At 40.3% G+C, this 22,585-nt stretch overlaps 1 long non-coding RNA gene across 1 annotated transcript; it reads right to left on the bottom strand.

Annotated features, from left to right (window-relative positions):
• Window positions 1-1,596: 1,596 nt before the first annotated feature.
• Window positions 1,597-5,018, bottom strand: LOC112948464. The gene is made up of 2 exons (XR_003249624.1): window positions 4,770-5,018; window positions 1,597-2,399 (listed from the first exon to the last, which is right to left on the bottom strand). It is a non-coding gene; the product is annotated as an uncharacterized LOC112948464 (long non-coding RNA).
• Window positions 5,019-22,585: the final 17,567 nt, after the last annotated feature.

The raw sequence follows: 22,585 nt of genomic DNA, 5'->3' as shown, positions 1-22,585 counted from the left end.
GGCAGCTGGATGTGATTCATTCCCTTGGCAGCGTGCCACCGGCCGCCTGCACCCCTAGCACAGCTCCCGAGCTGCCAGGGAAACAGCCCACGGTTTCGCTTGGTGTCATTAGCTCCGTGTAACTTGTTACTACCGAAAAGAGGCAAGGTCCTCCTTGCTTTCTCCCAGSCTTTCATTTCTGCCTCCTGCTTTGCGCCAGCGTGAGCACTTGTCTGGCTGGGTAGTGAACTGCATCAGAGTTAATTTTAACTACTTGGTTTTAATCATGGTTAATAGTTTTTAATCATGATCAGCTTTACCTTGCACAGGTTTCCCAAGCCAGTTCACATCCCAGCTGCATAAGAGCCTGTGCTGGCAAAAATAAGCAGTTGTGCTTGGGCACGCACACGAAATTATCGACAGGGAGAGCAGGACCACTTGTTTCCATAGCCGTGATGGGTTAATCAGGCTGAAAGTGCCTATAAAGGCACCCTTGAGAGCTTGGGGACCCTCCCAGCCATATTCCCCGTTTACTTTTAGTTCCGCATGCTTGCATCTGGATTCATAATATTGGTTCCTAATCTTGTTATACCCCGGTTTTCAGTCAGGGTGCTTGGTCTTACCTCCTGCCTTCTGTTTGCTGGCAGCCTGCATGACACYGCTCCGGCCACGACATGGATGAGATGCGACTCCGTCTGCTCCTGGATGCTGTCTCACAGGGAGTCGGTGACCTCCTGATCTGGGCCTGCGGTCTCACCACCTGCCTTGGCCCTGCACTGCAGATGCCCGAGTGTCCTCAAGTCTGGCCAGGCTCCTGCTTGCCCTCTTTAACTGGGGATTCCCTTGTTTTTTCCTGCTCAGAACTTCAGCTTCCACCCATATGGTGCCAACCTCTACTCCTAGTCCCGTCTGGGCCTGATGTGTTAGCCCTGAGTGATGTCTCTTGATTTGAAGACAAACCAATTGCACCATGAATAGCTTTAAGACCTTGCATAAGAGGCTGATATTAAAAAAATGAATAATTCAATTAGTATTTCCAGGAATTATTATTTCTAGGAAGTATGAGGGACAACATAAGGAACATTGTGAGGTACTAGTTTGAAGGTTTAGCAAATGACTGCACAGCCTGCTATGATCTGCTCCTCTGARGAGCAAAATGATCTCAACACTGAAGGAGATGAAACAAGGACAGCATTTGAAAACAACATCGAGCAGTTTGTTCAGCGTGATAGAGAAGTAGCAAGGTAAGAACATACAACTGGGAATGAGTATGAACGATTGAAAAGAGATTCATATTAAAGCTGATGGCCATCAAGAGAGATTGCTCAAGGATGAAGACAAATGGGTGGAAGAGAGGGATGCAGGAGAAGCTGGAAGCACTTTCTGAGCTTGACTGACAACTACACATGAACAAAGTATTGTCAGAGAGACAGAGGCTGAAGTTTCCAAAGGACAGAAAGAGATTGTTGTGGATTAGAGGGAGTCCTGTGAGTCATTGTTGCAAAGATGGCAGCTGAATTCATGTTTACAGCAGAGATTAGCCAGAGATAAGGGCTAGAACTGGAGCTGAAGGACTCRTCGTTTTGAAAATAGATGTCCAGGGAGTTGCATGAAGCCAGGACCACTTTCAATTTCATGTAATAAAATTAGTCCAACATTTGATATGGAGAGGCTAACAAGGCAGGAAGACCAGAGATCATCGTATGATAGTGAGGCACAGGGCCAAAAATTGTTTATTATGTAGTTCCTCTGTAGTAATCTGATGGTGCAAGARGCTCTATCTGGCCAGATACGCTGTCCCATGCACGAGAGGATTTTGTCTTTAGTAAAAAACTGTTCTACATTGTGATTACTGAGCCACAGAGCAACCAAAATTAGCACGAAGAACTCTTTGCTCCTATGCATGTTCTTGACTAGGACGAGCTGGGTGTGAACAAATAACCAATCCCAGAGAGCGAGATGAGTAACATGATTGTTTTACTGTAAGGAAAGGGCGACGATGAGTTCTGCACCCTTACCCAGTCCCTTCACGCTCTCCTAGTAACACCAAGAGGCTACAGGAGCTTGAAATGCCTCCCCGGAGGATRCTCCTTGTCCAGAGGTTTCCTCGCTTGGAGCAGCTATTTCGAGCTGCAGCAATGAGCTGTGGCAGCCAAGTCATACCGAGCTGCCAACATACATGAGAGGCTTTGCCAGAGTAAATAAGATTCAAATATGGAATAAAGGCRCGTTTGCCAGCCAATGGGCAGCAAAGATCCCGCTCGTTGCTGAGAAGGGGAACATTCATTGTTAATATTTATGTAAAGGTTACGTTACGCTAACTCGGTGCAATCCCTGCGTGTGACCAACGAGCAGCAGAAACTGCCATGGACTGTGAGGAGGGGCATTTCTGCTGTCCTGCTCAGTCCTTTCCACGGTGGCTGCAAAAAGAAAAGAAAAATAAACCCATGTTGCTACAGAGGCAGTTGTACGCACAGAAAATGCATGACTTTCAAGACATTTCCCCTTGTTTTTAAGGCAGAAAAGACGTTTCATCTCTCACAGTGCCAACCTGGCCTGCTCTTCYATTCCCTCTTTGACTTTCTTGCCCCGCTTCTCAGATTTCTGCTTACGGAGGGGAGAGTGATCCCAGCCAGCTTCACTTCTCAGCGAGCCAAAAGTCATGGCACAGAATTGCTCAGCAAATCTGGGCGTTCATACACGGCAGAAATTTTGGATTGYTTTATTACAGCAACAAGCAGCAACAATTTTTCAGTAACTCGAGCTACCATTAGCTCAAAATAGTGATTGCAAGTGGTTTGTATGGTTATTTCCTACTTAAATGAATTTGTCTACAACCCACAAATATATTTCTAAGTTAAATAAGAAAAATAAATAGAACTGTCCCCTGTGAGATCCTTTTCAGGATGCCATTATCTTTTCCTCTGCAGTTAGTTCAGATTTAACCGATATTTCTAGTAGTACTATTATGCAGCTACTGACAAATGGCAATTTCTGACAACCTCCCCAAAAAAGACAGCCTTTGATGATTAAATAAACCTTATAAAAATCCCATATATATCGAATAGTAATRCTCACAGAGTGTTATGAAATATCATGTCTTACTAAAAGCATTAAACTACAGAAAGCACCCAAAGTTTAGTTTAAATATTAAACAGTAAATAGAATCATCAATCAATCACAATTTGAAAGGGTAAATGAAATAAAAAGGCTAAGAATTTCTGTTTTGGCCTGAATTGTACCTGATTTTAGTTTATGTATGTTCTAGAGGCCTAGATATTATAATAATGGACCACATTGGTGTTGGTGTTAACCAGCCTTTAGGTGGTTTGGGATCCTTTGCTAAACCTGGGACATTATGTCCCAGTTCTTTTCAGCAGTGGGGTGGCGATGAGGCAGGCTCTTTCTTGAAGAGAGTGCCTTAAAWAAATATATTTATTTATTTTAATAATAAAGTTTTGCATCTACTTTTTTGTTTGTTTTCCAGTTMACCATCAATTTCCGTACATTCTGGCATTTAGCTAAACTCTCTTTGCTCTCACATTCCCTGTCAGCGTCCTCGTTAGAAACTGAGCTAAAGTATKTGTTTCCTATTGACAGCAGAACACAGTTTATCTTGCGCCAGGATTATCTTCCATCTCTGCCCAGTCCTTACTCCATCGCAGCCACAGTCCTTTCTTTATTCTCTTTTATTTACGGGCATGAAGAAGGTTTTTGTTGTTTGCTTTTCGTATCTTTTTCAAAGTCGAACTCAGCTGGACTTTTGGCAATTCTCACTTCGTCCTTCCCTTTCAGATAACATTTCCTTTGTGTTTAGTCCTCTTTTCCATTTTGTAAATGTTTTGATTTCTGCTATGGTTATTTATTCAACTAGCCTTGAAGCCTTTCTGTAAAATTTCTCCCACTTTCTTGAGACACACAGTCTGCTTACTTTTATCTCCTTCATTTAAAATAATTCCATTATCCTCATCATTTGCACTTCTCAGCCCAGCTGACTTCAGTAGTGAGGTCTCTTAATTCATCAAAGCTCATCTTCTAGAAATTCAGGATATAATTGACTATTACAGTAGAAGCCTTTASCATCTTTTCCAAAATTAATTTTGACCAAAGAAGTTTTTTTCATCTGTGGTAGCCCTCTTTTCTGTCATTAGTGTCAACACCTATTATTTTGGCAATGACTGCACCCATTTTCATATACTTCTGCTTAATTAATATAATGTACTAAATGCATTTATAAATGTGTTTCACAGTGCAAGGACTATAACAAACATGTTTATCCTTTATCTATGATGATTGCTCATAAATACTTTTAGTAGTTATTTTTTATCTCACTTCTTATTTATATAGTATAGTGTACATTATATAAATAATATACCATATGCAATACTATAAATAATATACTATACATTATTTAATTAGATTATTATATATTTCTTGTTCAGCTGTAATTTAACCTGGTTCTAGGATATCTTCAAAGAGGGGCTGAAGAAAGAGACCTGGGTTATCCAGCTTCTTACTTSTGCTATTTTTCAGGGTTCTGAAAACTCACCTCAGTCCTTATGTTTGGATAATTAAACAGCACATAGAAACTGTTGCTTGAGATATTTTGCAGTCATATCACTGAAAATAAAAAGGCTCACTTAAAGCTCCCTCAGTCTTACCTAAGGTATCAGTAGTATCTTTGGAGCGATGTTGATTTTCAGTTACCACTACAGCGTAGGAAAATTAGTATATTAGTATTTCTGTTCCCCCAAATGTCCAAGATTCAGTTACTAAATGGTGCAGCTTACCTTATGACTCCCATCTTCCATTAACATGTGGAAGCAAAGCCTTTGGTCACCAGAGGACTTACAAATCTCTGCACTGGCAAAACTTGAGCTTTCTCTGCTAACCTTCCAGCCTAAAGGCAATCTGTGCCCAAAGGTCTTGTTCCAGCAAGCAGTCATATGTTTAACTTTTAAACTAATTGGAGGTCTGCAGCGGTGCACAAATCTATGAAGTTGTTCAAGTACCAATATTGTAGCATTCAGGACAGACCAAGAAAAAGCAAATTTCTCTGAGCCTCTCTGGGAGGAAGGGAATTTACAGTGTTATTGCTGTCACCTGTTATCAGGGTACATTCTGCTCAGGTGACCTTCAATGAGGGGTTGCAGCCAGGAAAATGGACTGTGTCCTTTGCTCCTATTCCTTCCTTCCTTCCTTCCTTCCTTCCTTCCTTCCTTCCTTCCTTCCTTCCTTCCTTCCTTCCTTCCTTCCTTCCTTCCTTCCTTCCTTCCTTCNTTCCTTCCTTCCTTCCTTCCTTCCTTCCTTCCTTCCTTCCTTCCTTCCTTCCTTCCTTCCTTCCTTCCTTCCTTCCTTCCTTCCTTCCTTTTTAAAAAGATTTTATTTTGCTTATTTTTATGGTAGGAATTTGGGTTGTATCTGTTCTACTCCCCTGCCCCTTACAGAGGTGAGGGGCACATCATTGACCCCCCCATAATAAGAGAAACATCGCAAAAAATAAGTAGCCTAGTTAAATGTTCTCTAATATTTTGTATTGATATGTAATTAAATACTGATTCAACATACAAGAGATCTCTTAAGTTTCTAAACTTCCCTCCCTTCAGTCTGCTAGAGTCCATACCTGAGTCCATCATATTCTGACTGCTGCTCAACCGAGGAAGGTGCAATAGTTGAAAGGGAAAACGAGTGAACGGTTTCTCAAGCAAAAAAATGCTAAGACAAAGATCCCTGTTTTACAAACACTAACTGGACTCTATAGAAAACTTACTTGAAGGAACCAATCCAGGTTGGATAGAAAGTCACCCATGTGGAGGGTGGAATGTGTGGAATGGACTTTTAAAATTTATTTTTATTTACTCAGTGCAACAAAGTTGTTGTTCCATTGGATGTAAAATACTCTTTTTTTTGGTAACGGAACCAAGTGAAGGGAGCGAAGGTGTCTCCTCTTTACACTCCTTGCTTCTGCAAAGACATCTGCTTGTGACCGACTTGTAAGCAACCTTCTGCAGGGAAAATCCCATCACATTAGTCATAGAAGTAATGAAAATAGTCTTTATATTACTTGTAATTGCTTATGTTGTTTATAACTACTTATTTATATAAAAAAGAGCTTTACACTGGTTATATTATTGTCAGTTTTAATAAGCCTAAGCATAAAAAATCATCAGTTAGGTCTTAAACTAATGAGACTTGTACAAAAATAATGAGATTTCAGACATTAGTAAGCTGGGATTTGACCTCTGGGGCATTTGTCAATATGTACATTTGAAATCTAAAAACTCTGAAACTGAGGCCAAGAGAAAACATGAAGCTCTCACATAAGCAGAAAATATACATCTTAAATTAAAACACTGACAAATATTGATATGATAAAAATAAAATGGCTCTATACTACCTCATTTATTCCGTATATTTCATGAAAAAGCTGTTTCTTTTACCAGAGAGAAACAGAATTCACGTGTAACTTATTCGCATAGCAGATTTAATGTATAATGAACTGATTTACAATTGAAATAACCTATTTAGTCTCYGGGACAGTGTCATTTAAGTCTCTCTGTAGCAGCACTCCCTGTTGACAATGCTGCAGCTGAGCTTGTGTCAGCATTTCAAAAATAAAACCTTTAAACAAAGGTCATGACTCATTTCTGAAAGTTGCTCTGGGATAAATCATGGTAGCCTGTTTTCGGATGACACCAAAACAATCTATCCATTTTGGAGAAGGGGAGGCAAAGCTTTTCTGTAGAATTGTGTGTAACTGGAGCTGATCATAAAATTGAACAAGACRTAGGCAGAAAATATTTGTTCTTCACGATTGCACTTTTTTTTTTCTTGCTGTATATCAGTGGTTCTCATTAATCTATAGTGTACTTGGTGAGCTTGCTTTACATATGTATTTCTCCATCAATTTAATAGTACTTCTYCCTGTATGTTTTCAAAATACTAGTTGAAGTCTTAAGTGTGTGACTGTCTTCGGTTGCATTTGTGCMGCAGAAAGACCTGTTGTAGGATGTGGTAGAGGGCTTATAGCTAGAAATCTTTTATAATTTTTGGTAACTGCACATTCAGGGATCTCTTTGTCATTTATCTACGTATAGAGTAACTCTTAGTAGTGAATTCATTTAGTGTCTCACAATAGACTCTGTACTGTCTGGCTATGGAAAAAGGCACCTCTTAAGCAAAAGTGTCAGTTTAATCATAACTTCTTTTTTCAGAATATTTCAGAATATTTTTCTTTTAAACCTAATTAATGCAACAGATAAAAGAATTATCCATGAGCATGAAAAAGATATATATTATCTTTCCTCCCTCTCTGTCTTCTCTCATTTAATTCATGTTTCAGAACTATGTTTAGTGTGAAGAACTCTCCTAATTCGGATACCCTTTAGCCAAACTTGCCCCAGAAAAGGAAACTTCTCCCTTTCACTAAGAATGACATATGTAAATAATGGGAGAGGACCAAATTTAATTTATCAACTCATAGTCTTCTGACATATGTGGAGACAGAAGAGGTTAATAGTTTAAGATTAATTCTGCCAATTATAAAGTGTCATGTACAAACGTTACCTTAGGTTCCTTTTCTGTGGGTTAGCGTAAGAAGTTAATCCAGACATTCTCTTCAATTTCTAGTTTGAAAAGGAAAATGGCAAGATTTAGACAGATTATCTAAGAACTTCTTTATCTTCTTTTGTATCCAAATCTGTTTATGTCAGGAAAATAATGTAAGTCCTGCTAATACTACCTCATTTCCTATGACTGCTAGAGTGAGAAGGTTTTGCTGGTTTATAAGTTTAATTTTCTAGCCAAGGATAGGATGTGTTTCAGTTTGAAAAATTTCCCATAATGAATTTTAGACAGAAAATGAGAAAATGTTCTTTATATGGACTCACTAAGTTCTCCCAAATTTCTTCCTCTTTCCTGTGTCTTGGATTATCTCTATGTGCATCTACTCTGTTGGCAGTTTTAAGATGCTCAATTCCTCTGTGATAAAGCGACACATGAAAAGATTCATAATTTCATCCATATTTTCAAAGAATTTTAAAGTCAAGTTTTTTTTTTTTCTTTTGTTTAAGGACATGTRTTTCAGATCTTTGGAAAGTGGTTCATTTTTGCTAAGAAATGTCTGAAGACATTTTAATATGTCTGAAGACATTTCTAGACACAATTAGAGAGATTCATCTCATCTAACTTACATAAGTTACATATGCACTAGGGATGTTGATGATGAAGGCTGTCACTTAGGGCTTCCCTTGGTGGTCAATGTAGAAGAGCAGGTATGTCTAGGGAATGAATCACCAGTATAATTTAGAACAGGATTCCTTACATTTTCTAGGTAGACCAAAGGGTCTGCTTGTTCTACAGGCCCACCAGGACAGAGTTTAAACTTCTTTTCTTCCAAGAAATGGTCACTTGCTTTTTTTTCTGGCATTTATTTGGAGTTCAATGTGACTCCACCCAGTTTTCCAAAACAGGTAAAAGTCTCAAACGTCATTCGAAAGTGTTTCTACTGTTTGGTGTTTTCTGCTATTCAACAAGTAGGAGTAATACCACAAACAGCTTTTTGTCACTTCAATAGCCTCTTGTGAAAGGCTCTTGTGAAGTTTATAACTTTGCAAGAGTAGGTGTCAGGGAGCTGCTGAGGTTATGTGGCCAGTTTGGAGCAAAGTGCGAGATAAGAATTGCAGGGCTGCCTGTACAGCCACAGTTGCATTAGACAAGTTTTAAGGGACACTACCGTCCATACTATAATAAATAAAAGTACACGGAATAACCATTTTGTTGCATGGATGCTGCACGAGACAGGTGCATAAAAGGACGCCTTTTGGTTTTAGGGACTGCAAGACTGATGAACGTTGCTAYCAAACTCTGTTCCATATTTACAGAATCAGCCCTAGGATTCATATCTCCTAAATTTAGTTGACTGCATCATTGATGTATACACGGGGGAAAGTTCTCCAGATTTCAAGCCGGTGGAGAGTGACTGGCAATCCAAGGACAAAGGTGTGACTATGCTGGCAAGTATGTTGTTAGCCAACAGCGGCTGACACCCTGGCAATAACAGGGTACCTGCATACGTAGCTGCTTASCCTGACACAACCCGACTTCACTATTTGCAGTTGTACTGGGTGTAGTCACAGAAAATGTGGGGAGGCAGCCCTAGGTACACAGCAGTAACTTGCATTGCATTSCATTTTTTTTTCTGTGCAATTCTTTTTTCGTTATTGAGAATTTCAAACCAGATTCTCCCAGTTCTCAATTGCATGAGGTTTTGTAAAATACATTTTTTTAAATCTGTACTTTGCATTTTTTTCCTCCTGCCATGAGCATGGATCCTGGCAGAATCTCTTACATTTCTGGTTTACATGYGTTTCATATATGTGGAATTTAAGCAGTTCCTTCTGAAATGGTGATAGGTGCTGTGAAAAATGTATTTTTTTCAGGGGAGAACAACAGTAACTTCACACCATGGCATAATGTTTCTGGGCCTGAAAAACACAACAGAAGGTGGAACTTCATGATGCAGATTCTGAATGATTAGCAGCGGATGAAGAAATTCAGGATGAAGAAAGCCTCCTTAATGGGACTGGGTGCTGAAGAGGTGCTGGCCACGGCCCTTCATCAAAGACACGCCAGTGTGACAGTGACTCTGACAACAGGAAAGCAAATAACGCTCGTGGTCTAGAAGTTTGCAGAGAGCAGGCAGTCAACTGAGCTGGAAAACCCATAGTGAAGACAGTTTTCATGTGGGCCTGCAAGATCATTAAGTATGTCCTACTTTCCTGAGGTTGTGCATCAGGGTGGTGCCTGGGGAAGAGAGGAATTTGAGGCAGGGAATGACATAATTGTGGAAGGGAAACAGATAAGGCACATCCAGACTCTGCAGCCTCTGAATACAAATAGGCATATTTGCCCATGATATAATCCTTGACTGATCAAGAACGATGCACAAGAATTACATCTTTGGGAAACACTGCTTTTCTTTTAACTGAAGCACAGCGAAACTCAGCCTTTGCCTTGCATGTGCAGAAACCAGAAAAATGCAGCATTTTTTTTTTCAGCAAACACAAGGAAACTTTGGATAATTTAAAATTTGTGAGGAACGCATCCTGATTAAGCCTATTCTCAGACAATCAAACATGTTGTTACTGTTGCATGCTTTTAGTTCAGGTTTGGGAAGTGTACTACAGGCAATAGGAAAAGCCATGGCAGTAGATTGGCAGGTTGAGTAGGCAAATGCCAGGTTAGTGACATTAGTCACTAGTTGTTAGTGACAACCTTCAGCCTGATTTGGCCAAGGGAATGCAGCAGATCACTGTAATGTGGTTCTCTTGGGAGGGCTGATGGTCAGGCTCCTGATTATTGCCCTTAGAAACGACAGTCGGGTTAAAATTAATTACATTCATTACTGAATTCTTGTATGTGCGCTATGCTAGGCTGCAGAGGGAAGAAAAGGCTGGCCTTTTCAAGTAAAGAAGCCGAATTCAAGCATTGCCAGAGAAGGAAGAAGCATAAAGAGAAATGTCACCACAGTAATGAAGTTGTTCCACCTCAGGCATGAGTTATTTGGAAGGATTATGTTATTCAGGCAACACAAAAGCTGAGTTTATACATCAGTTTAAGGGGGAAAGTAGAGGCAAATATGACAAATGTTAATACTTTGATTTGTGCAAGAGTAGGTAAGTTTTCACTCCAGATTAAAAATAAATAAATAAATAAATAAATAAATAAATAAATAAGTAAGCAACTCAATCCTATGGTATCACTATTAAAGCTGACTAGTAGACTGTACTCTGTGCAATGCTTTCTTACGGACTTATAGCTATGGTATATTAATTAAAAGCACATAGATTCATGAACAGTCAGTCTCTCTATATGTCCCCGGAAAATATATAGCACACCCTTCCTTAGAGCTGCTTAACTATTCATGTGTTTGAACACAGAAAAAAAGAGGTACAAAATAATAACCTTGAGTGGGACCCTTGGTTTGTAGAACCACGTGAAGCTCTAAAAGAAAAATGATCTTTTACAGGGCTATGATGTAATACAAAAGAATTACTTGGGCAGGATTGTTTCTTTCCCATCCTACTGAACCTCTAAGTGAGCCCAGATTAGCTGGGTGTTTCACTGCAGAGATTTGAGGGGAATGAATGACTGAATGAATGAAWGAAWGAAAGAAAGAAAGAAAGAAAGAAAGAAAGAAAGACCCTATACTTCTGAAACATATTTTTAATTAATTACTTTAAATTACTAATTTAAAAATTAGGTTTTTTTAATACATATTTCCAAAACCTTGGAATTATTTTTTACAATACAGGAGGCAATCAGAAAATAATTCAGCTATTGATTTCTCTAAAAGACCCAGAGGTATTTAATGGAAAATACCGGTATAGAAAAAGTAATAATGTGTGATTACATCGGTTTCTAAGTTAGTAAAATGAGCATGAAAATAACCRAGTAGCATTTTTTAGAACAAGACTAAAGTGATTAATTTGGCCATGTAGTTGCAACAGAAAACAGGTATTAGAACTTGAAATCATTCTGAAAACTTCTCTACACAAAACTAAAGTGCTCTGTTTCTTAGATTGGTTCAAAAATCAGCAGAACCAACACRTGCTATATCTTGTAGATTTCATACTAAATTTCTAGAAACTCTCATTCAACACCTGAAGTTTGTCAGCATCGTGACAGACCTGTCTCCAGCAGGGCCTCTTTCAAGCAGTGGAGAGATTTCTGTGTACTGCATGTTGGGTTTGTTGAACTCTTCCAGGGTGTGCATCTCTCTGCTTAATTGAAGTTTATGTGGGACTTCATGAAGATGAATGTAGATGGATATGGAGTATTTGTGTCTTTCGGGAACACTGCCGATGAGATATTCCACATTTTCTGAATAAAGGTACAACATCTTTATTCAGTGCCAAGCAGGGGTCTCAGCAAGGCAAAGGAGGGCTCAGGGTTGGTGGTCCCYAGTAGGACAAAGCCCTCATGTTGTTCTGCTTGAACCTAAGCACTGAGAAACACTTCAGCTATTCTCTGCCAGCAGTTGAGATCATCTGTTTGGAAAAAGCAAGTTGTACCACTCCCTTATTTTATATCAACATGCACGATGGTGCAAGACCTCCTCTGTTGCACAAGAGTGCGCAGTGACAACCCGGGCTATGGAGGGCTCTGCTGCTGCAGTACCAAATGGGAATGAATGGGTCAAGCTATCAAACAGGATATGTGGGATGATGTTCGGTCAAACATTTTCTGATATAGAGTGTATGCCAGTTTTCCTTTTGTCTTGAATTTTAAGGGGAAATGTTTTACGAGGATGATAGCTTTTTGCTTCAGGGCTGATTTGTTTTCAGGATCCTTCTCATGTGTTTCTGATTCCTGAGCTGGGAAGACATGCACATTTTCCCTCAAACTCTCTCCTGTTATGCAAGGTTATTCTAAAGATAAAACTGGAAAGGCTAGTACTAATCCCACGGACAAAGAAATATTGGTTTATGTTTAGTGTGCAATTCATGTTTACTGTGCAATTCCACAATTTGTATCTCCTCTGCAATCTGTTTACCCAATATCCCATCACTATCAGGATATCAGCCACATCTTTTTGGTGGCTGTCAAAATATTTCTTTTTCCTGGTAACCTAAATCCTGGTTAAAAATGTTCGGAGGTCTGAAGTTTTAATGCACGATCTTTCTTAGGATCTCACTTATTTTTTTAACTCTGTATCTGAATTATTTAAGAAATAAATCTTCTTGCTTGCATATGCTAGGTGCCAAGTAGGTTCTTTTTCTTTTATTTTTTTTCACACTGATTAAAGCTGAGATTTCAGAGTGACCTAAAATCTCATAATTGAGAGATCTGAGTTTGCCATTTTCATGCAGAAATTGTCCCACTGAATAAATTATTGTGTTTGGGTTTGTTACAGGATTTCGAAGAGGAAATCTCYTACCAGGATCAGTGTTCAAACATTATCAGCGGCTTCGCTGCAAAATATTTGAATTCCTAAGATGTGCAGAGTTCCTGTGTGAAGCTTTTACAGCTTCCACTGAGCATTAAGCCCCTTCTGAAGTTCCTTAGTCTGATGCTGCCTTTGGGAAGACGGTTTTTGGTTTTAAATCTATTCCATTATATTAATTCTGTTAGGGGCTTTGGCAGGCTGGCAGTTGCAGTAGGGCACTCTGCCCTGCATGCTGCTACAGGCACAAGTGAGCGCTCACAGACGCAGTATTTGTCTGTGCTCCTTGTCCAGATCTGGACGCGCGTGTTTATATGGACTGCTACAAGTCACTCCCTTCCGCAGGGATTTGGTTCCGCGGACTCCGCAGCTCCGGCGACTTGAAAGGGAGGAGCGGGCCCTTATCAGAGCACGGAAATGCGCAGATAGCTCCGTGCTGAACTGCGCCTGGTGATAAAGCTTCATTCTCCGGCTATAAAACTGTATAAAGTGCAATGCCGCTCTTGATTGTGCCCATAGCAGGAATGCAGAGGTAGGTAACACCTCTGAAGGCGAATCAAAGCAGGCRAGCAGCCACCTTGTTGTCTTAATGTACCAGAAGTGATTATACAAATATAACAATGTTATGTATGTATTTATGCTTTTCATAGACATTTGTACGTTTTAGTGACTTCTGGGTAGTTTTCTCAAGAGTAGAGAAGGAGATATTAAAAAAAAAAGAAAATAAGATATTTAGAAGTATATAATATACTGGATTCTAGGAATAAAAGRTTTTAATTCCAGAACATAGCACTTTATTCTTGTTGTTTTACTTGTTTTCAAGCTGTATTCTTTCAAACGCCACAGATGGGCATCCAGCATGCGGGGCTGCCGTGGGGCCTGTGCACACCCCTCCGTGAGGCACCTTTTCTGCCACACAGCACAGGAGTGACCTCTAACATCTCCCACCTATCTTGCCTCTCACAGCTATTTTGCGATTTCCTTTGGCCCTGCTTGGTAGTTTTTCCAGTGTTCTAGAATTACTTAAAAATGGTACCTTCTTACATAAAGGCATAATTTCACATTAGGTAGAAATAYGTCTTTAGATAAGACTTATAATAAGAAATAAATCTAAGATATGTTCTTTGTGAAAGACATTAATAATAAAGATAAGATGTTCATCTTTTGCATTTCTACGCTGGCTTAGGAAGCAACACAGCTTCCTGTTGCAGATTGTGACAAAATAATTTATTAAAAAGGATACGCCAGGCTAGCTGTGCTAATTCCCAATCACTACAATAGGAACGGTGCAAGGTTTGAGTGCGGTTTCAATCTGCTTAAGCCCGGTTTGGCCATCAGAGGGGCTGCCGCTTCCTTCTGGAAAGAGTGTTTTCCCCTGACCTGGAAGAGGGGAAGCTGGAGGGGCATCTCGTAGCTTTGCCATCACCGAGGAGCAGGGCATGGTGCCCACACAAGGGGCGATGTTGGAGGTGCCTGAGTGCTCCTGGGCTGGCACCGGGCCCTTCCTTAGAGTTTGCCAGCCCATTTTGGAGGAGGTGATCCCGTCAGTCCTGGCAGAGCTGGGAGAGTTGTGGCCTTCTGCAGAGGTCGGTGAGGAAGAGACAGGGAGCAGTAACAGCCCCAAGAGCAACAATCATTGGCAAACTCTGTGGCCCAAGTGTACGGTCATAAAATAAACACATGAAAACAGTGTTAAGTCAATAGAAGGAAATGTCTCACAAAACTTCAAACCGAATTTGCCRAGTTAACATTGCTTGAATTAAATCTATTTAACTCCTCCATATAGGAAAGCACTTCCTGAGAGGGACTTTTTCTGGGTCTGGCCTGCAGGAAAGCGCTGCAGTGGTTACGGCACAGCCCTTAGATCTGCTTTTGTGCATGACCAGATTGAGCTGGGAAATTTAATTAGCYGTATTCTGGGTACTTCCCTCCATCTGCTATCTGCATTTGCAATGTTGTTTCTCCTATGGGTTCACAAAGCTTCTCTACCACCTTGTTTCTCTGTGTGAGCATATTATGTGCCCTGCTATCTGACCGATTAGGAGCTCTAGGCGCTGCGTATTGTTTGCCCACCAGGACTTTATCAAATTTACTCCTTTCTTGGTTCCTCCCTAATTGGCATAACCGCCAGATTGCATTAAGTTCTTCTTAGACATCTTTTTTGATGGTAGATGACTTTTTCCACCATTTTAGCAACTTGACATATTTTCAATTAAATCTTGAATTCTTGACAGACAGAAACAAATTAATTTGTAATGCAGCTGACTTCAGCTCATCTCCGTTCTCACTTCCAAGTCATATCAAGGTGAATTTGATGTTCGTCTTACTTTCCTGACTTTTAGTGTATTCTGGGAGCTACAGGAGAAATCACGCTCTCCATATGTAAGTGACATCAAGGGGAAGAGATTACACACAAAATAACGCATGCAATTTTAGTCAGACTTTAGCTTTAGAGCGGGTACCATCTGTCACTTGCACTGCGCTAAAGCCAGTTCATTTCACGTCTGAGTTTCAGTCGGACGCAGTCTCGGAGGTTGGCAACGTGAAACAAAAGAAGGGAATATACTTAAGGGAGAAGATGCTGTTCCCATGCAGGCGCAGGCTGCAGCCCTGCAGGCAGCTTTAACATCACACCTGGAGTGACCCGCAGCCTCCTGAGCTCTTCAATGGGGACTGAGTGACATTATGAGCATTTTTTGTTCACACGTAGCTCTACCACCTACCTCTGGACCTACCTGAGAGGTGAGTGACACCCTGGCCTGCAGGGATGGCCCTAGATAGGGTTGCTTGCGACATGCAGTGCGACGACCCCRTCGTGCAGGACCCGGCCTCCTCACTCCGTAAAAAAGGGGCAGACAAAAAGGGGCTGCTGCCCCGTTGACTTCATGCCAGGAAACCAAGCACTTTTGGGGTGCACCTGAACCTTGTCATGCCCCAAATCAGCAGCCCTTGAGAAGCATGGAACGGATAATCTGTGGAGAGGTTCATCCAACTTCCACATCCCATGCAGGGACCCCTGTGTTTTCCATCAAAAAGAAGARCAGAGGTCTATGGGGTCTGTGCAGGTCTATTTACCCTGTGTAAAACTAGGTCCTGACAACAAAGTACAACTTCATATGCTTGGAAAATGATGGCTTAATGCCTAGCTGCTGGAGCAGAGTCATTTAAGAAAAACTCAAGTTTCAGCTCTTGTAAAGCCATCCTGGTCTCTACTAACCCCTGTCTTAATCCTGATATATCGAAACAACAGTAGTCTTCCTCTGTGATGCCAATAAATGGCTCTGTGGAACTAAGAAAATATGGAAAGGATTTTATTTTCTGATATAATGTTAGAATCAATTCTGTCATTATTGGTGTTATTGCCAAGTCATAGAGCTCTTATGATCATGAAGATCTCTCCTGAATGTTCTAAAATTAGAGAAATTTCTGAGACAAATATTCTGAATATTCTGTGTCTTGAGGACCTTCTGCCCTCCAACCTTGTTTACAAACTATTGTATCATCCCACACTGTAAGCCTGAGGAAACAGGGCTTACGCAGTAACACTATTTGCTACCTATCTTGTCAAATCCTAATAACATTTGAACCCATGAGTCAATATTGGTCACATTGATACAAAAATAGAAATCTTAAAAGACATGCAGTCCCGACAAATACCACGAAACTTAAAAGGTGCATAAAGGTAAGAGCATTTCCTTCAACTTACTACCCTGACTGACAGGCGGCAGCTCAAAGGTTATTTGGCATGTTTAGTTTTCTGCCAGCCAGCACATGCCTCGCTCAAAACCAACATCACGTTGGTTCTCACCCAGCCGGTAGCTGGGAGACAGCAAGAGGGAGCTGTGGACACTGGGGGAAGGGAAGATTGACGATGAACGGGAGCCGTTGCAGTGGGAAAGGATGGAACCCGGGACACAGATCCATGGAAGCCAGGGTTCATTTCTGCTATTTATTAGCAGCAAAACTTGGGCTCTACCTGGAGATGATGTGAGTCAAATACAGTGTATGGGAACTAAACAGGCTGAAGTGGCCTCGGCACAAGAGAGGAGTGCTTAGCGCAGCCAGCAAAACAGTCCTATTTAAACAAATTTTACTAGTTTACCTTCTTTTCCATCTTCATCCAGTTCAATACAAACAGTCCTCAGCAATGACACAAGTCCAAACAGACTGGTAACCTAGCAGCTAGTCTGCTGCTACTATTTATGTTGTCACTGATAGCAGCGTATTTTCCATTTCAAGCTTGTTTGTTCTATAACAAGCACGTTAAAATTACAGTTTCTTTTGCTTTGTGTTATACCAAAGACTCTATTTTAAGCAAATGAACTGAGAGCATATATGAAGAAATTCTATTGCACTAGTAACTATCATCTTGCAGTAATAAAATAATAACAGCAAAATAATATTTAATACTTTAAGCTTCGAGCTTTTTGTCCAGGGTTGTCAGGTAGCTTTCAAATAAACTTAGCCTTATAAAAGTCCCATTAAGGATGAATAAAAGTTATTGTTCCTMCTTTGTAAACATAAGAATTGAGACACAAGTATAATGTAGTTTTCCTGTAGTAATAATGCAGCTGGGAACAGACTTTGGGGTAAATAGTCTCCATTGCGTTAATATAGAAGCCCTTTTTGAAGCTCTTTTTGATTTAACCACTGTTTGAACTTCACAACCCTAAAATTTATGTCTCTTCACAGTGAAATTGTGATATAATGGAAAAAGTTTCAATGGATGGACTTTGGATGGACTTTTTCCATCCAAGCGTCCCAGTAGAGACTTGGTTGTTTCCATACCCGTGGTAGAAGATGGGACCTATGGCAAAGCAATTAGCCCAGTGAGATGCATTCCATTTCCTTCCCATTCTGTGCTTCTTCCTTCTCATTCTGTGCTTCCCTATTGCAGGCTACAGGGACCAAGGACACTTTATCCTTTGAAAAAACATCAGTGAGGGAGTTGTAAGTACTTCAGCTTAGGTGCATTAATTGAATACTTTCAATTGTCTTAATTTTCCTGAGCGTCAGTGGGCAAAATTGGAGTAAAGGTAACACAGAAGCTCGAGATAGGCTGACTGCAATCTGGCTGACTAAATTCTTTAGAACTGAGATGTTTATCGCTAGTAAAACCAAGCAATATTTTACCAAGACTTTCATCCAGGAGTTTTCCTAAAGGCAGGGGAATACTCTGTCTTGTCTTACAGCTGGACCACCTGGCCACAAAGAAATGAAACAATCCATGGCAATGGAGCTCCCGTTGCTGCTCCCAGTAGCACATCTGCCTTTCTTTGGAAACTGAGCAGAGTTGCTCAACTTCTGCAGCATAGGGAGCCGGCAGCCAGCTCTGTCATTYCCTATTTGGCTGTAAAAACACTTCTGGCATGTGGATAATTTAGGATTTTGCCATTAAGGCATGGAGAGAGTTAGGAAATAATAAAATGAGAGTGGAASCAAGAGAAACAGAATTTCAGTGACGTATCATGGCTCTCAACAGGAAGGTTATTCCTMGGTTTTCCTAAATCTAACCCCACCACCCTTCACAAAGCTCAGAATCACTCACAGGCAGGGTGGAATTGTCCTGCCTGTCCGATTCGATCCTTACATTGCCTGTTTTTTTTGTTAATATGCCCTCTCAGCTTCTAGCACACAGAATGTGAGTGACTTTGTGAGCCGGAGGTTTTCACTTGACCACTGCACTTAACAGTCATCAATGATGCTATACTGATTAAGTTTGTCTAATCTTCTTTTTGGAATCAATCATTTTTTTTTTCATCATCTATCAACCTGCTCCCAATACTCATTTATTTTCCCAGCTAATGAACTCAAATGTATTTCATCTCTCCTTAAATGACCATTATAATGCCTGCAATAGATCAGACCAAAGGCCCACGTAGCACAAAAAGGAGAAGCATAAGAAAAAGGCAAACATACAGTAAGAATCCTTTGCAAAGAAGCAAAACTTTCTTTGCTTCCAGTAATCTGAACCAGGGGAACTGCCTGGACCTGAGGCAGTATCTTGTGTTTCAAAGCTGCTAATGTGTTGGCATTCCAGGATTTTGCCATTTTGTATTTCCGAGGTATCTTGGTTATCCAACACTGAATCTTATAAAATTCTGCAATATGGATTTTGAGGTCCTCAGAACCGAATGCGGTGCTGAGGTGGTGCTCCACAGCTGCAATCAGTACTGTGACACGCTTTATGCTTTGCTTCTCTTTGCTTTTTTTTTTTAATACTTTTGTTTTTAGTCCTACTAACCTTCTGAGTGCTGAATTCATGTTGGGAGAACGACTCACAGTAACTCCTAGACTTTTTCCTAATAKTTTTACTTCTCAGCCTTGCCATTCTGTCAAGAGAGGGCAGGGAAAATCTTTCATGGTTTTGTGAGAATTTTCTTTTTTTCAGAATAAGACACACAGTATAAAGCAGTGTGTCTATTCTGAGACCAGGATCTTGGAAAATACTCAAGAAAAGCTGCACAAGGTTTCTATTTTAGTAGTATTCTGATTATGGCACTATAAAAATGAATATATATAAAAAAATCAACAGAGTAAGCCAAATCATTATATCATAACAGAAGAAGTCAGAGCTCCTCTTTTCTGTTGCTAGCATGTTCTCTAGATTGACTGTATAATTTTGGTAGAGCACCTTAATTATGTACTTTTATTTTCTAAATCTMTTTTATTAAAAAAAAACTTGTTACAGTGTTTTGAAGTTAAATAATATAAATTATTCCCAAATTTAGAGCCTTATTGAGCCTGATGTTTAAACTCATATTTGCTTAAAGACTTTCTATTCGATYTCTATTAGAAATTCTGACATGCCGTCCCAGCTTCTTCAGATCTTCACACTCTCAYGTTAGTAAGTTTAAAAAATTCATATGTATTTCTACACTTTCTGGAACTATTAGTTTTTTTTTTCTGCTTCTGTAGACATGATAATGCAGATCATGTGAAGCCTCTATTTGCTGTGATTTTGTCCCTGCTCATATTTCCTTGGGCTTCTGAGGTGCAGAGTCACATTCCCCCTGTGTGGGAGAGTTGATTAGAACATTGGCAACAACAAGCAAATCTTCAGTTTTCAGTCTTGTTTGAAAAACTTCTCCTGTCTAGCGGCCYGGGGATTGCTTAGTCTTCAGTGAGTCAAAATTTGGAAAAAAACGGTGACTCTGACAGGCAGCAACCCTGCATTTTCAGCAAGGCTGCCAGACTAACACAAAAATCACACTTGCAATCTGCAAGCCTGTCATTTTCTATTTTCTTTGGTGGGGTTCTTCAGACTTCCTACATCAGCACAATCAACAAAGGATAGGGYATTATCTATTAAAAATGTCACACTCAGATGAACTTCGCTTTTGACTACGTTAGAAATTATGATCCTAAAATAGATTCAAAACCTTTGGGGAATGGTAGAAATACTATCTGAATAACCAGGGAATACAATTTCTTGAAACRAGATCAGTGTCGACTTGGTTTTCAATACTGGAAATTCCCCAAACGAGACTAATATAATCTGATTTTTTTCCCCTCCCAACTTGAGGCAGGATCCTGCCCTGTGTTACAACTTCAAAGAGCTGAAAACGTGCCCATCACATTTTTTTTAGCATGAATTGCTAAATCTTTTGCAATCTTCAAGTGAAAAGGCACTCTTGACCTGGGATGACCCTAGGACTCCTAGGTTAATTTTATGCTTAAAATGGCTTTTATGTGACCAGCTTAAGGGCCCAGAAACTGGCAGCAGGGTTATGTCATGACGGAATGACTAGGAGTTCTGAGTTTTACTGCACTGTATCAGTCAAACTTGTATTTTTTAGTAGAGTAATAAACAGYCAGATTTATTTCTCAACGAATTATTAAACAGACACAAACCTCCTAGAGGTAAAATAATCCAAAGTATACACTTTCTAAAGTATACTCTAGTTGCTGAAGCAATGAATTGCTAGATAAAAGTAAACAGTTTTATTTAACTATTTCTGTAAAATGATAAGGTCATTGTGGATTCAGCTAAGGCATGCATTTAAGACTTAACAGCATACTTACTACATGAAATATTCAGAATAAACTCTTTGCAGGGTTTGCAAATACCATAAGGTGTATCTAGAATGATCAAATGAAAGGGTGGCCTATTTAATGAGGGGAATGAGAGCAGAGTGGCTTGTTTAGTCCTGCAAAATAAAGGCTGTGAGGGAACGAGATTGCTGTCTATAAATACATCTGGCAGGGAATGCACACAGGAGAGCAAGGCTACTTAAGGACAGTGTTTGCACAAGAGAAAAAAAAGAGATACAGACTGGTCACAACAAAATGCAGGTTGGGAATTAAAGAAAAAGGCTTCCATTGTTGGAGAGGTTTCCTTTGGACAGCCTCCYTCCCAGGAGTCAAATGCTGACAGGGCACTATCAGTGTATGGAAGAGGTGGTAACAGGGCTAATTGCAGCCCTTGGGAGGTGGGAAGGGGTGTAGGCTGGTTCGGAGCGGAGCTGCCCTGACTTACAAACGTCACCTGGCTCAGCTCCCACCATGGGGCACGCGCTTCGGTCGCCCTCTTTCACTGCTGCTGCAGACGCACAAGCGGATAGAGACACTCTGGTCATTCCATGGTGGAAATGGAAGAGGAGAAAGCAAAGCTGTGAGAGATGAGAGTTCAAAGCAAAAGCACGCAGTTTTGGTCAAAGATGGCAAATGGAACTCTATACTTTACAGCTACCAACAGTCAAGATACTCCATACTCCTTGTAATCTTTAAGACTAGATTACTACATCTAGGTAACACAACCTGCAACGTGCATGTGCTTGCCTTTTTAGGTCTATGTTCCTTCCTTCTCACTGCAGGACTTGATTTAGGAAGTGACTAAAGACTTCAGAACTTTCTAAAAATTCAGATGCTTTAATTTTAGTAAATATGTTTAATGTTGATGAGGAAAGATAAATGGTGCTCTAAGGTGTTCAGAAAATTTGCCAGCTCGTGACCAGGGCTTGTTCAGAAAGATCCACATCTGCAACTGCACACGTGTAGTTCTCTGGAAGATACTACTTGGACAAAGGAATAATGAAGTTTTTTTTTGAGAATAATGATTAATGATTCTCAATCATTATTTGAGAATAATGATTGTCAGTGAAGTCAAATCACCTTTCATCTCCTGCGAGACACCATCTCACTGCAATGATTATAAACCTTTTGCGAGTGAAAATAAACTCCTGGTTAGGACCTCACGACTTTGCTATGCGCTAGAATCTTACTGTGCAGCTGACACCTCTCTTTGCTTTATCAGCAATGGCAACTTCTCAACAGCTGGTTGAGAACAGCCCTCCCATGCAAGGTGTGTTCCACGTGGGAATAACTTTGTTTGGCCAACCACCTAAGGCTGGCTGTGCAGGTGGCAAATGGAGATGGTTTCCTAACGTGCACAGCCTCCATCCTTTGCTTCCTTGCCTTTCTCTAGCTGCATTCACTTGTTCTGCTTGTTATACACMGAGCACAAAGTCAGGACTACTTGCTGGTAGGGCTGAATATCACTTAGGTGCTTATTAGTTCTCCGTGGTGCTTCCGTAACACAGATGGGCTTGCACAGCGGAATCTCCTTCTCACAAAGGAAACCCTGAGGGAGAAAAATGCATTAAAGCGGAACTTCTAAACACCTAAATGAACTCAAAATGTCTCAAACGAAATGTCCAA

Source organism: Nothoprocta perdicaria, unplaced genomic scaffold (assembly GCF_003342845.1).
Source record: "Nothoprocta perdicaria isolate Ctin4 unplaced genomic scaffold, notPer1 scaffold_261, whole genome shotgun sequence".
NCBI classification, from domain to species: Eukaryota; Metazoa; Chordata; class Aves; order Tinamiformes; family Tinamidae; genus Nothoprocta; species Nothoprocta perdicaria.
Note: the sequence above shows the minus strand (reverse complement) of the source record. Positions and strands in the feature narration are given on the sequence as shown.